This window comes from Eurosta solidaginis, chromosome X (genome assembly GCF_040869045.1).
Source record: "Eurosta solidaginis isolate ZX-2024a chromosome X, ASM4086904v1, whole genome shotgun sequence".
NCBI lineage: Eukaryota > Metazoa > Arthropoda > Insecta > Diptera > Tephritidae > Eurosta > Eurosta solidaginis.
Genome location: NC_090324.1, coordinates 49,741,988 through 49,757,092, shown reverse-complemented (window position 1 = coordinate 49,757,092; position 15,105 = coordinate 49,741,988). Strand labels below are relative to the sequence as shown.

Genomic DNA, 15,105 nt, shown 5'->3' with positions numbered 1-15,105 from the left:
TGAAGGAATGTATTCGAGAGAGATTTCTCGGTGAAGTGGCCTCGAAGCTTGCAAGAAAGCTAGTATGTACTTTGAGGGAATGTCCAACTTCGTGGCTAATGCAGCTGTGTTAACGAATTGTGTAAGCCAACAAGTAATGGCTAGTGAAAAAGTGGTGTTAGTGAAAAAATAAAAAAATGTATGAACGCTCGTTATGGACATTTTGGTAATCTAACCAAGGACTGTGATCTTTTGTATCACAAAAAATTGGATCAGTCAAAACTGATTTGTATATTGCCGCAAGTGAGAATAATAAATTTTTCAATTTTTGTTTTAAAAATTGTATGAGAACTAAGCCTATTGGCCACCCAAACAACAACAACAATATGTGTGGTTTAAAAATAAGTGCACTTTGCACTGAAACAACAAAATAAATTGCAGTATTGCTCGTGTAAATAAGTGCAAGTGATTTTTATGTGGAAAAAAAAATTTTATTTAATTAAATGTGCGCCTAAATTAAATTTACAGGTTTCTTAATAAGTAACCTTAACAAATCGAATTTTTATGCTGTGGATTAAATGAATTTTTTCAGATAAATCCTGCAAAGGTGAAAATAGAAAAGTGGCGCAAATCGGTGTTTGAGGTTATGTTAACCTTTTAGAGCAGTGTTGTGCTACCTTGAGCTGTGTCCGGAAAATCTTACCGCTGGTGGGGGATTGTTCCGGATAGTCACACGGCGTGTTGCACAAACTTTAAATAACTGCGTTAAGCGCCTTTTTCTATTTTTGCACAAAGTAAGACTGCTCACTTCACGAAAAAAAAAAATCACTTGCACTATTTGATATAAAGAATCACTTTGTAATTTGTTATTTTTATTTTGTGAAATTTTATTAAATGTGAAATTAAAAGAAAACCCTACCTAGGACGGAATATTTTTAAACCACGCACATTTCAATAAATTGTTGATCCGGACTAATAGATGATTGATATTTGTGGATTGTCGGAGTTGTTGCTGTTGGTGTTGTGTCTTCCTCGAATCTGTTTGTATCACCGAAATTGTAGTTATCACTTTTTTGTGTGCCAATTGCTGATGATTATTATCACGATTGTAAATAACTGCTTCCTTGATTTAGTGCGAAATTTGAATGGTGCTTCTGATTAATGGCCTAGGGAGTGGAGTGGACTGTAAATATGTGACTGGTTCTCTTTACCGGCGTGGTAAGGACCATGGACAAATGCGTGGTGGCAACGGCGCGCACCCACGTATTTGTTAAAGATTAGTTAGGCGAAAAAAAGGGGAAGAAAAATAAAAACACCAAAAAGGTTTCGTATTAATAAAAGGAATTCGCAGTGTTTTTTTTATTCAATGAAAAAAAAAAGTTTAAAAATATTAAATATATTTTTGGAAATTGTTAAATATGTTTTTTGGAAATTGGCAACTTACGTGAGCGTGTGATTACATGTTCCTTTGCTGGCTGCTGGATTAAAAGAGGACGAGACTCTTTGCTACATGAGCCGATGAACCCACGATACAGCTCCTTCGTTGGGTTTCCCGGCAACAAAGTTGCTGTACCGCGGGCTCAAAGCGGTAAAAATCTTAAGATACATACGTACTACCACTCACACATGCCTGTGTGTATAGTGATCACAAGAATATGCGGGTGGTAGTAAAAAAGAAAAATAAACAAAGAAAGTTATGTTAAGAGGGGGGGGGGGGGGGGAGATATATTTAGGCCTGTGGCCTAAACAACGAGATATCGCCGTAAAGGTGGACCAGGGGTGACTCTAGAATGTGTTTGTACGATATGGGTATCAAACTAAAGGTATTAATGAGGGTTTTAAAAGGGAGTGGTGGTAGTTGTATAGGTGGTCGTCTTTTCGAGATATCGGCATAAAGTTGACCAGGGGTGACCCTAGAATGCGTTTGTACAATATGGGTATCAAACGAAAGGTGGTAATGAGTATTTTAAAAGGGCGTGGGGCTTAGTTCTATAGGTGAACGCCTTTTCGAGATATTGCCATAAAGGTGATTCTAGAATGTGTTTGTACGATATGGGTATCAAATTAAAGGTATTAATGAGGGTTTAAAAGGGAGTGTTGGTAGTTCGAGGTATCGGCATAAAGGTGGACCAGGGGTGACCTTAAAATGCGTTTGTACAATACGGGTATCACACGAAAGGTGTTAATGAGTATTTTAAAAGGCAGTGGGCCTTAGATCTATAGGTGGACGCCTTTTCGAGATATCGCCATAAAGGTGGACCAGGGGTGACTCTAGAATGTGTTTGTACAATATGGGTATCAAACGAAAGGTGTTAATGAGTATTTTAAAAGGGCGTGGGGCTTAGTTCTATAGGTGGACGCCTTTTCGAGATACCGCCATAAAGGTGGACCAGGGGTGACTCTAGACTGTGTTTGTACGATGTGGGTATTAATGAGAGTTTTAAAAGGGAGTGGTGGTAGTTGTATAGAGGGTCGCCTTTTCGAGATATCGGCATAAAGGTGGACCAGGGGTGACTCTAGAATGCGTTTGTTCAGTATGGGTATCAAACGAAAGATGTTAATGAGTATTTTAAAAGGGAGTGGGCCTTAGTTCTATAGGTGGACGCCTTTTCGAGATATCGCCATAAAGGTTGACCAGGGGTAACTCTAGAACTTGTTTGTACGATATGGGTATCAAATGAAAGGGGTAATGAGCATTTTAAAAGGGAGTGGACCTTAGGTCTATAGGTGGACGCCTTTTCGTGATATCGCCATAAAGGTTGACCAGGGGTGAGTCTAGACTTTGTTTGTACAATACGGGTATCAAATGAAAGGTGTTAATGAGTATTTTAAAAGGGAGTGGGCCTTAGTTCTATAGGTGGACGCCGTTTCGAGATATCGCCATAAAGGTGGACCAGGGGTAACTCTAGAATTTGTTTGTACGATATGGGTATCAAATGAAAGGGGTAATGAGCATTTTAAAAGGGAGTGGGTGGTCGCCTTTTCGAGATATCGCCATAAAGATGAAACAGGGGTGACTCTAGAATATGTTTGTACGATATGGGTAAAAAATGAAAGGTGCTAATGAGTATTTTAAAAGGGCGTGGGGCTTAGTTCTATAGGTGGACGCGGTTTCGATATATCGCCATAAAGGTGGACCAGAGGTGACTCTAGAATGTGTTTGTACGATATGGGTATCAAATTAAAGGTATTAATGAGGCTTTTAAAAGGGAGTGGTGGTAGTTGTATATGTGAAGGCGTTTTCCAGATATTGACCAAAATGTGGACCAGGGTGACCGAGAACACCATCTGTTGGATACCGCTAATTTATTTATATATATAATACCGAACAGCATTCCTGCCAAGATTTCAAATGTTTTTTATTTCGCCCTGCAGAACTTTTTCATTTCATTTTACTTAACCCGTTTTACAAAGTTTTTTTCTAAAGTTATATTTTGCGTCAATAAACCAATGCAAATACCATGTTTCATCCCTTTTTTCGTATTTGGTATAGAATTATGGCATTTTTTTCGTTTTTGGTAATTTTAGATATCGAAAAAGTGGGCGTGGTCATAGTCGAATTTCGGCCATTTTTTATACCAATACAAAGTGAGTTAAGATAAGTACGTGAACTGAGTTTAGTAAAGATATATCGATTTTTGCTCAAGTTATCGTGTCAACGGCCGAGCGGAAGGACAGACGGTCGACTGTGTATAAAAACTGGTCGTGGCTTAAACCGATTTCGCTCTTTTTCACAGGAATAAGTTATCGTCCGAGAAACTAAGCCCCTACCAAATTTCACAAGGATTGGTAAATTTTTGTTCGACTTATGGCATTAAAAGTATCCTAAACAAATTAAATGAAATTTTCTTTTATTTTTGCATTTTGTTGCACCATATCATTACTGGAGTTGAATGTTGATATAATTTACTTATATACTGTAAAGATATTACATTTTTTGATAAAATTTGACTTTAACAATTTTTTTTTAAGTGGGCGTGGTCGTTCTCTGATTTTGATAGTTTTCATTAAGCATACATATAGTAATAGGAGTATCGTTCCTGCCAAATTTCATAATGATATCTTCAACGACTGCCAAATTACAGCTTGCAAAAGTTTTAAATTAAAAATTTTACTGATTTTCTATTCTGCGTCATAAGTTCAACTCACGTACCAAGTTTCATCGCTTTATCCGTCTTTGGTAATGAATTATCGCACTTTTTCGGTTTTTCGAAATTTTCGATATCGAAAAAGTGGGCGTGTTTATAGTCCGATATTGTTCATTTGAAATAGCGATCTGAGACGAGTAGCCAGGAACTTACATACCAAATTTCAACCAGATACCTCAAAATTTACTCAAGTTATCGTGTTAACGGACGGACGGCCGGACATGTCTCAATCAAATTTTTTTTCGATCATGATGATTTTGATATATTGAAGTCTATATCTATCTCGATTCCTTTATACCTGTACAACCAACCGTTATCCAATCAAAGTTAATATACTCTCTGAGCTCTGCTCAACTGAGTATAAAAAAATGGCAAAAGTTTACATATGTTTTTATCGGTTCAACTTTTTAGTTGGAGTACCAAATTTTGGTGAAGTTGAATGCAATTGATCACCCTTTAGTATTTCATGTCCAAATATGACTACTTGAGTAATATTTTTTATGACGTCGTTATAACAATTAAATTCTATTCTTGAAGTGGAAAGTGTGTAATTATTACAATTACTTGGATTTGAATACAACATTCTTGGAATACATTTATACTTGGATTGGTTTAGCTACAATTACTTGGAAATGAATACAACATTCTTGGAATACATTTGGTTTATGGAGACATAGTTTCTCTGCCATTGATTTAAAGTTCAAAAAAAAAAAAAAAATTGAATTGTTTAATAATAAATTACAAAGGTGGACATACGCAAACTTTTTATAGGTAAGATGTTTACTACTGATAACCTTAGCAGTTTTAACCACAGTGGCTACCATTTGGTTAAATTTAATCACATTTCTATAAGATTGCAGTCTGCAATTAACCTTGGTAATTCCAAAAATAGGCGCCAACACGTTATTCGGGCAGAGTTTGCTGAAATTTTGGATGGTGCATTTTCTGCCGCCCGCTTTTGAAATGCATTTTACACACTTTTGTGATATATTATTGTTTGTTTCAAGATATTGTATTAATTAATATATATATTATATATTTCAAAAAATCGCAATGACGCAAGGCGAAAATTCTAGAAAAATGCAAATTCCCAGCGGGCGCCAGAAAATAGATCCACCATAATATGTGTACAAATATACATTGTAACGAATTTACTTGGAAATCCTATTATTTGCCCTTCTTCTGCTAAGTTCGAATCACTAAACTGTTGAAGAAATAACTCCAATATTGAATAATGGAATAATGACCTTTATTAAATTACTTCACAATAACACTTATACTTCGCAACTAGCTTGCTTAACAACCAAACTGATTAATAGCTCAAATGAAACCCTACTATCCAAAATGATACTGCTATTGCTCGTTAGATAGCGTCTTAATCGAAACTGCCCATAGCGCCTCTCCCGCTGATGCTTTTATACTCTGTGATTTCCTCGTGGCTTCTTCTAGGCGCTTCCAGAATTTTACTTAGTTAGTTATAAATTTCTCAGCTACAACTACAGATGTATAATTTCTCATTTGAGTAATACTTGTACAAATTATTGCCCTCTCTTGTGACAACTCAGATAAGATATATACATGTGTTTGTGTATTGCTTCTCCGCTGTTCGTATACGTACATATATGTAAACGCAATTATTGATTCGTTTATGTAGATACATAATGATTGAATTATTGATGTGAATTCACGTCACTGCTTAGCATCGGCTTAGAGATAGCAGCAACCCTTAGTTTTGCTAATATTCGTAACAATATGTATATTACGGTGATACTAAAAAATCTTCCTAAACTTTGTCAGGGACCTGGTACTTAGCCGGGTTTGACATCCACCATAATACATATATGCACTAGCGCATACAAATATATATATCTGGAGTCATTTTGTTTTCTTTTTGGTGATTATCTTTTGACAAAGCAAAATTTTGGACTCCCGCCTTCGGATTAATAATACTGAAGTCAAAGCGCGTATTTCGACAACTTCCCAGATATTTTTGGAAATGTATTTGAAGTTGATCCCTGTTCTAGAATATTAGTAAAATAAGTTTTATCAATTAAAATTTTTCAAGTCAAAGCCAGGCTGTAAGAGTTAAGTATACAATGCATTTCCACACATAATCACAAAACTATTCAAATTGAAGGGGTTCGCATTTGAAGCTTATCTTCCTCAAAAAGTTTTGTTCTTGCTTCAACCCAAATTGTATACTTGTGTCTTCACAGCACCAAAACGAAAGATTGTGGAACCCGCCACGACTCGGGTTGAAGAAGTTGCTGTTTCTTGTTTGAGTCTGCAAGAGAAGCCTACATGTTCAAAAGGTTTGAATGAATGATATAAATTATTTGTGTTTTTACCAATAACAATATTTATTAGCATGTATACGCAGGTAAAAAAATTTGTGGTAAAAGTGTTCTGCGCAGAAATGCTGTGCAAAACGCGTTTTTGGGTACCGCTTTCATATTTGTAGCTATTTTTTAGCACTCGGCCACTGTTCTAGAACATTACCTGCGTATACATGCTAATGAATATTGTGATTGGTAAAATCTATAGCTTCATGCTGATAACATTCATTGTGAGTTTCTCAATAACAAATAATTGCTCTCATTTGTAGAAAATTTAACAGATATTCCATCGAACGGTTCTAAACAATGCACTTTGAAGTGTGATGAAGGCAAAACTTCGACCTCTAGTCATCAACCTACAGATTCCTCCGATCGTGTTAAAAAAGTTCTTTCACTTCAGCATCATCATGTTTCAATGAAACAAGTTTGGAAGTATATCACTCACACGATTTAGGCTTTTGTGTTGGACGATCATCACAGTTATCAACTACTGACAAGATGGAATTTCTAAAGAGATGTTGGGTACCGTCAGAAAATTATAATTTTAATGACGACGTCGAAGACTTAGGCCGAAAATTTAAATTTGAATGGCTGAAAATGTATTGTCCTTGGCCTCAGTATTCGAAAAAACTGAAGGGAGCATTGTGTTTATATTGTGTTCTTTTTCCGCCGAAAAATGTTCAAGGTGTTCTAGGATCATTGACAAAAAAACCAACTAGTTAGACTAGAGGATGGTACTCACCGGCTTGTATGAATAGTGCTGAGTGCTGGTGGAATGACCGGTGATGGCGCTGCTGTGTCCTTCGATATTTGAGTTTTCTCAGGATGTAATGCTCTATTAAACGTTGTAAGCTTCCTTCATGTGTTGATACAAATTGTCTGCGTTCAAGCTGCTAATGATGGTTAAATGGGTCGACCTTAAGGGCTTATCACGAAATTGTGCTCACTTTAATGTTACGGGGAAAATTAGAGACAAGTTTAGTCACTTTCTCATTAAAAAAACACCTTTATCAATATATTTAAAGATTTATTATCCTCGCTTAGGAGTATTTATTTCTGCGTTTCAGCTATAGCAGCAATTTTCGCTCTTTATACGTTTGATTACAATTCAATGGTTTGTTCGCTTTTGTTTAACTGCACTACAATGAAGTACAACAATTTCACTTCAATTTGTTTTGTTAAAAAATGCACTCAAAGCAAAGAAATATTAAATAAAAAATGGCAAGAGTAGCAGCTAAAATTACTTTATTCGCGTGACGACTTTGGTTTGGTTTTTTTTTGTACAACAATGACAATTGTGAAAAATGATACAAAGGTGGTGGTTTTCTGACAGGTAGCGATCCTGCCGTATCGCTACTATGTAGTTGCGGCGAATTCCATTTGGTGGATTTTCGCGGTGGAGGCTGCCACACGTCCATGAAGAGACCCAATAGGGAATTTAAGGGTAAATGCAATTCATGGATTTTGTGGGTAATTCAATATAAAAAATATAATTCAATAATCGAATAAAATGCAAGATACGGGTTATATATAAATTCATAGATATTCGATACAATACAATTCAATAATCGAGTATAATACCAAGTACGGGTTAAATATATAAATTCATAGAGCTACGTATAAAAAAGGAGAGAGATGGAACGAATGACAGCCTACACCGCGTAACCATCCTGGGCCGCCTAGGCGCACTAAGCGCCTAATGTGTGCTTCAGCTCCTGTAAGGCGCGTACTGCTCCCTGGATAAGGATTTTTCCCACCTTCGTTTTGTATGTGGCGGTGCGCAAGCTGGTCGCTGTGCACCGGATGATACGCTCCCCGACGCTGCATCGCGGGGTTGGATGCGCGGTAGGCGCGCGCCGAGGCGACATCGCAGGCTGCTGTTGACGACGACGGTGGTGTGTAGCGACGCGGCGGCGTGGTTGTGGATGAGACTCCTCTTCGGTGGGTGCTTGGCGACCTCCGGTGCCGCCGTGTAGCATGGTGTGGTGGAAGCCCCCGCAGTCCCGGCATCGTTCAGTAGATGTGCATTGGTTGGTCCGATGCGATAATGCCAAACAGTTGCTACAGAATTGGTGTGCCTTGACTATAACCAACCGCTGATGCGTGGCCATTGCCTGAAAGAGAGGGCACACCAAAAGCGCTTGATGCTGCAAACAGAGACGATATTTGCGGTAATCAGCCACCGCTGCGGGTACTACGACTCGCGATTCCAGCGAGCGACGTGGTGTGGGAACCGGAGGGCGCTGACGATCCATCTGTGAAACGAGAGGATATGAATGCACATTAGTGGTATGTCTGAGAGGAATCGCCAGGTTAGAGACTGATTGTGAGAGATACGAGATGGTTCAGTTATGTTCTGAGATGGTGTCAATCTTTAGTCTTAGTGGACTGTAGTTAGGTCGGGAGATGATAGGGAACCATGCGAGGTTGAATTAGGTTCCGCTGGTGGCAGGAAACACAATTTTGTGATACGCCTGGTGAGCACATCGTTTTGCGTGCGTACGTCGACTACTCGGATATGGCCGTCTCTTCCTATATGGGTGTCTTCCACGCGTCCTAGGCACCATTCGGTAGGGGGTAGGTTGTATTCCTTAATGACGACTAGATCGCCGATTTTAGGGGGAGGTTGAGCGGTTTGCCATCCATACCGCTTATGTAACTCCATGATATAGTCATTCTTCCAGCGTTTGTTGAGTTGGTGATGTAAAACTTTCAACCGGTCCCAACGGTTGACCATAGAGAGGTGTTCATAGTTCGGCTCGGTGATGGCGAGGAGGGGTACACCTCGGAGAAAATGGCCAGGTGTGAGGGCGGTGAGATCCGCTGGGTCCTGAGAAAGCGGGGAGATAGGACGAGAATTGAGAACGGCCTCGATACGAATTAATAGAGTCGAGAATTCTTCAAAGGTGAAGCTGTGTGTTCCGGCGACCCTTTTGAGATGGGTTTTAAAGCTTTTGACGTCATATTCCCATAATCCGCCCATGTGGGGTGCGCCGGGGGTATACATTTCCAATCGATGCCTTGTGGCGCATACCTTTGGACAATATCTGTCGAGACTTCGTTGAGGAAGGTGACGAACTCTACTTCGGTAGCTCGCTTAGCAACAATGAATGTGGTGCCGTTGTCGCTCATTATTTGTTTCGGGTACCCTCGACGCCCTACAAACTGGGCGTCGGCAGCGAGAAAAGCCTTACTGGTGAAATCCGAACACAATTCTAAATGGATCGCTTTGGTGGTGAAGCAAACGAAAACGGCCTCATAGCCTTTTACCAGTGTTGGAGATCGGAGCATCGAAGCTTTTATTTGGAAAGGACCGGCGAAGTCTACGCCAGTAGTAGTGAAGGGGGGCGCGAAAGTGCATCGTTCGGGGGGTAAAGCTACCATTATTTGGGATTGCGTTTGTCGCTTATGGATGGTGCAGACCTTACATTGGAAAATACATTTTTTCAGCTGAGGTTTGAGTCGTGGGGTATAGAATTCCTGCCTCATAGCTTGTTGCAGGAGGCGGAGTTCCGCATGGAGGAAGCTCTCATGCAGAAACCTTATATAAAGGGTAGTAAATCTAGCCTTTTCGGGGAGAATGATGGGATGACACTCATTGTAGGTCATGTCGGCGTTTACTAATCTTCCGTTGGAACGGAGAATCCCGTTTGTATCCAGGAAGGGGTCAAGTGCCAGTAGGGGACTTCGCTTTCCGATTGGTTTTGAATTTTCGAGGGAGGCTCTTTCGGAAGCGAAGAATCTCGACTGAGTCAAGCTCAGCAGACGGTTTTTCGCGCGCATGACGTCGGCGTAAGAGAAGGCGGGATCGTTAGGGGTACGATTGCCTCCTACAGCATTTCTCAGCCGAGTTACAAATTTCAACATGTACGCTGTTACGCGTAGGGCGCGGGGATAGGAGGAGAACCGTTCCAAGAAGTCTTCCGACTCTTCCGCTGCATGCAGTGATTCGACTCGGCGAAGTTCGGGGGGTACAATATTTCTGGCCGTTGGTGTTGGCCAGTCCTCGGAGGGTCGGGAAAGCCACTCTGGACCATTCCAACATAGCAATGAGTTAGAGAGATCGTCGGGGCTGCATCCTCTGGTTCCAAGATCCGCGGGGTTGTCTTTGCTTCGCACATGTCGCCAAGGAACATTTCCAACGAGGTCTATGATCTGCGCTGTTCGGTTAGAGACGTATGTTTTCCACGATTGGGGTGGCTTTTCCAACCAGGCTAGCACGATTTCCGAATCGGACCACATGATTAATTTTTTTTTTCTTAGGCCGAGATGGCGTTGGACTACTGCGACTAATTTGGCTAATAAGAGCGCTCCGCATAGCTCCAGGCGTGGCAAACTAATGGTTTTGAGAGGGGCCACTTTGCCTTTGGACACTATAAGGTGAGAGTGGACCTGAGCACCGGCGGTACTTCTTAGGTACAGGGTTGCGCAATAAGCATTTTCTGAGGCGTCGCAGAATCCGTGGTGCTCAACATATTGATCGGGCGTAAAATTCATCCATAGTGGTATATGGATGGCTGAGATAGCGGGAAGATTTTGAGAGAACTGCGCCCATTTGGGTTTAACCTTCTCGTCCCATTCGGTCCCGTCTAACCACAATTCTTGCATGAGCATCTTCGGTTGGATCATTATGGGCGTCAGCCACCCTGCGGGATCGAAAAGTTTCGCAATGGAGGAGAGGATTTGTCGCTTCGTGGCTGCAGTGGATGCCGGATTTGAGTCGACGGTATACGAGAATGTATCCGTTAGGGCGTTCCACTGGATGCCCAGGGTCTTGGCGGTGCTAGTCTTTTCGAACTCGAGAAAATTTGTTTCCAGCAGATCAGTTTTCGATATTTTTTGGAGGATGTTGGGATGGTTTGCCGTGATCTTTTTTAGGGGAAAGCCGGCTGAATTGACAGCGTCTATATTCTCTGTTATGGATTGCTCGGCTGATTGGAGATCATGACTGCCAGATAGAATATCGTCGACATACGTCTCTGATTTTAGTATTGGGGCTGCGCGTGGATGGGAATCGGCTATGTCTTTCGACAGCTCGTGTAGAGTGCGAATAGGCAGGAAAGGCGCGCAGTTAACCCCGAAGGTGACCGTTTTCAACTTGTAGTCCTTGATTGGACTGTGTTCGGGGGTTCGGAATATTATCCGTTGGTAGGCTCGGTCATCGGGGTGCAAGAGAATTTGGCGGTATATTTTCTCGACGTCGCCATTAAACACATATTTATATGTTCGCCATTTCAGCAACATAAGTCGTAGATCGGGTTTGAGGGTTGGTCCGGTACATAAAACATCGTTGAGGGAGTGACCGGAACCTGACTTTTTAGAGGCGTTGAATACAACTCTGACTTTTGTTGTCTTCTTGTCTGGCCTTACGACTGCATGGTGAGGGAGATAGAAGGAGCAGTATTTACCCTGGGATTCTAATGCATTGGGACTGCATTCTTCCATGTGGCCTAGGGACAGATATTCTTCGAGTACCTGGTCGTATTCCTGCTTGAAATCGCCCTTTTTTGAGACGGAACGTTCCATGCCGTGGAATTGTCGTAGGGCTGCAGTACGGGATTGACCTAGATCGATATCGTTCGGGAATGTTGATTTAAATGGGAGTCGGACCATGTATCGACCGTTATCCATGCGAGTGGTGGTGCTTTGATAAAATTCTTCGCACATTTTATCTTCTGGGGTTTCCACTCGCGTTCTGGGTATTTCTTCGATTTCCCAGAATTGTCTTAGCTGTTCATTCAGATGGACATTCGTCACTTCTCACTCTTGAGAGGAGTGTGATCCGACCTTTTCGGGGGTTGGCCACTTATTATCCAGCCAAATATTTTGTTTTGTGCTGGCAGTGTGGGCGAGATCTTTTCAAGGCCATTTAGCATGATTTGAGGGATTAGATCCCTGCCTAACACCAGATCGATTTGGGAGGGATTCTGAGAATTCTTGTCTGCTAGCTTGAGGTGTGACCATTTACGTATTTGGTCGTTATTTAGCCTGATTGTTGGGAGTTGCCTCGTAAGCCGCGGTAGCACTATTGCCTGGGCCTTTATTTTCACCTTGTGGTCATTTGAGACTAGGGTCAGTGAGCATAGCTTGTTGGAGGTTTGTACTACTCCGCCTCCCATTCCCGATATTTCAAATAGGGAGTGGGTATATGGGAGGCCTAGCTTGATTTCCGCTTTTGCCGAGATGAAGCTACGCTCTGACCCTTGATCTACTAAGGCTCTGAGCCTGAAGCAGTCCCCTCGGTGTTCTATGGACACTATCGCTGTGGGGAGAATAATCTTTCTATCGTTTTCTGTATGCAAAGATTGGATGCGGACAGCGTTTGAGGTGGTGGGAAGTTCCTCGTTGGGATCTGGGTTGGTAACGTCCTGACTAGTTGCTACTTGAGCTGTTGTTTTCCGAGGGCCATTGGTTTTATGAGACACTCCGGCGTCGTGGAGGGTGGAGTTGTGGCGACCTTGGCTGTAGAGGCACGTTCTTGTGCTTGTGTAATCTTTTAAGAGGTGGGTTTGGGACAGGCAGTTTTCGCATAGATTGCTTTCTCTCACGAATTTCTTCCGTTCAGGGATTGCCAGTTTTTTGTAATGCAAGCAGCTTTGTAGCATGTGGGAGTTCTGCTTGCACATTCTGCAGGCGTATACTTTTTGATGCTCGGCCACATGAGCATTTGTATGATTTTGGGAGTAGTTGTTGTTCTGCGGGGGGTTGCGGCTTTGGATAGGGTTTTGAGCCTGTCTGAACTGGGGATTGTTTTGACTTGAGGGAGGCTTTGAGAAATTGGTGGAGGGTGGATTATATCGGGATTTGGCTGGTCGCCATTGATCCACCCTTTCCACTATCTCGTAGCCCATTTGGGACCAGTTCGGCAAGTCTCTTCTAGAACTTAAAGATTGCTCCCAAAGCGCAACCGTATTTTCCGGGAGTTTTGAGGTTACCAGATATATTAATATGGGGTCCTAACTATCTGTCGAGACTTGTTGGGTTGCTAATATCTGGAGACAGTTATTAATGGAGGATTGCAATCGCTGAATGTCTTCGCTGTTTTCAGTCGGAATGGGCTTGAGGTTCATGAGGACTTTTATTTGATTGTCGACCAGGACTCTTTTATTTTCGTAACGGGATTTCAGGGCTTCCCACGCCAGAGCAAAGTTTTCATCACTCAGTGGGAATTGCTTTACTATCTGGCCGGCTTTTCCTTGGGTCTTGTACCTGAGGTGGTACAGTTTTTGGGCGCCGAGAGTTTGGAGTGGTTGGTATAGACCGCCGTGAACATGTCACGGAAGGACGGCCATTGATCATAACTCCCGTAAAAGACTTCGGTGTCACAGGCGGGTACTTTGAGGTGCATCCCGGAATTTTCTTGGGGAGTGGTACTTGTAGCGGGGACGGGATTGCTTAGTACCCTTAGCTGGAGCTGATCGCCTATTCTTTCCTTTGTGTTTTCGTATGCTATAAGGCAGCCGCGGTATTTATTGAAGGCTGAGGCCTTAAAGTCGTCGGGAAGGTCGTTGTAATCTGACTCTACGACAGCGTTATATGCGCTATGTAGCCTTTCCCAGAACACATCAATATTTTTGTCTTTTATTTTTAGGGATGCCTCGGTGTTATCTTGGATGTCGGTTGTACCGAACCGAGCACAGTAATCCGAAAAGAGATCCGTTTCGGATATAAATTTACTTTCGACTACGCTAGCCATTCTGAAGAGGGACTTGCTTAATTTTATTTTGGCTATTTTGGTTATTTTTGGAGAATGCAGAGGGTTTATTTATGTGGGAAAACCAAAGGGATAAGTTTTCCTATTGGTCGAGAGTGTAGTAGGCTAGGCCCAGTTAGACTTAGTTGGGAGTAGTCTGGAAAAGTTGGGATGACCTGCAGAATTTGCTGCTGGGAATTTCAAACTATGTGAATGTAGCCGAATTGGCTGCTGGGTATCCCTAGTAATACTGATGTGGGATATGTATTTATATTATACCGCAAGAGACACAAGTTAACTTTGTGAGAGTATGAGTGGGATCTGCCGGTTTTTAATGCACCGATTTTATGTACGTGTGTATGGGGTGGGAATATATATATATTTATTGCGCTGTCATACAGTTTTGGCGGGAAAATATTACTTTTGGCGCGAAAAGGCTTACGTTTGGCGGGAAAAGATTATTTGGCGGGAGCCGCCAAATTTTCCGGGGGAATATGCTTTAATATATGTATGTGGTTTTTGAAGTGGCTGGTTTCTTCAATGGCGAAGAAGGACCATTAGTTAAACTAGAGGATGGTACTCACCGGCTTGTATGGATAGTGCTGAGTGCTGGTGGAATGACCGGTGATGGCGCTGCTGTGTCCTTCGATATTTGAGTTTTCTCAGGATGTAATGCTCTATTAAACGTTGAAAGCTTCCTTCATGTGTTGATACCAATTGTCTGCGTTCAAGCTGCTAATGATGGTTAAATGGGTCAACCTTAAGGGCTTATCACGAAATTGTGCTCACTTTAATGTTACGGGGAAAATTAGAGACAAGTTTAGTCACTTTATCATTAAAAAAACACCTTTATCAATATATTTAAAGATTTATTATCCTCGCTTAGGAGTATTTATTTCTGCGTTTCAGCTATAGCAGCAATTTTCGCTCTTTATACGTTTGATTACAA

General features: G+C 41.6%; 1 protein-coding gene across 1 annotated transcript in view; it reads right to left on the bottom strand.

The window, feature by feature from the left end:
* LOC137234912 (paired box protein Pax-5-like) overlaps positions 1-15,105 on the bottom strand; it is a 2,462,599-nt gene that overhangs the window by 357,914 nt on the left and 2,089,580 nt on the right. The window lies entirely within an intron of this gene.